This window comes from Sander lucioperca, chromosome 16 (genome assembly GCF_008315115.2).
Source record: "Sander lucioperca isolate FBNREF2018 chromosome 16, SLUC_FBN_1.2, whole genome shotgun sequence".
Classification (NCBI taxonomy): Eukaryota; Metazoa; Chordata; class Actinopteri; order Perciformes; family Percidae; genus Sander; species Sander lucioperca.
This window is the reverse complement of record NC_050188.1, coordinates 11381287-11382192: the sequence shown is the minus strand read 5'-3', so window position 1 is coordinate 11382192 and position 906 is coordinate 11381287.

Sequence of the window (906 nt, the reverse complement as noted above, 5' to 3'; positions counted from 1 at the left end):
CTGGAGTTGACCGCGTTCCATTTACAAGTCAAATTTTCAATGTTATCATTAGCTCTAGCCAGATTAGCCATTGTTAGCAATACCAGTGGATAACAATGCATTATTTGTTGTTTTGTGCATACAAACAGCTTTCACTACTGTTGATGCACGAGGTACTCTGAGCTCGGAAGCCCGAGTTCAGGGGGGCGTGTTTCCGACTTTGACCTTCCGAACTTCCGAGTACAAATGGAACGCACTGCGATTTAAGCGCACGCCATGAAGCGCATGGCGCAGGTACGCGTTTAGGACGTGTCCTTTTGCTAGTTTGACGGCTGCATGGTTCTAAAGGGTTGTACTTAGTGTCTTCATTAATCAGAGGTGTGTTTTGGGCGTAACATGCAATCAACCAATCAGAGATCATCTCCCATTCCCATTAAAAGCCAGGCGCGTTTGGACCTTGGAGCATTGCTGTTATGATGGAGGATTTACACTGAATATTTTTATTAGTAATCTTCTGCATGTGTGTGTGCTGCTGTGTGTCCCTGTGTGTGTAACAAGCATTGTGTGTGCGCGCTGTGCACGAGCCTAGGAGCATTTTACTAATGCTCTGTTAAAATAACAATGAAATGCTGCGTTATTGACTTTAGACCAGGTTTTTGTTGGTCAATGGTGCCATCACTTCCCACTGCCTCAAGATAGCAATACGCCCAGAATGCACCTGAACACACCTCCCTGTAAGACCAGCACGCCCAGAATGCACCTGAACACACCTCCCTGTAAGACCAGCACGCCCAGAATGCACCTGAACACACCTCCCTGTAAGACCAGCACGCCCATGGGCCACAGATGGGTGCAGGTGCATTTGTTATTTAAACGACGTGGGCGCTGGACGGGAAACTGACAACTGCGTCGGTCTTAAACTTTCAG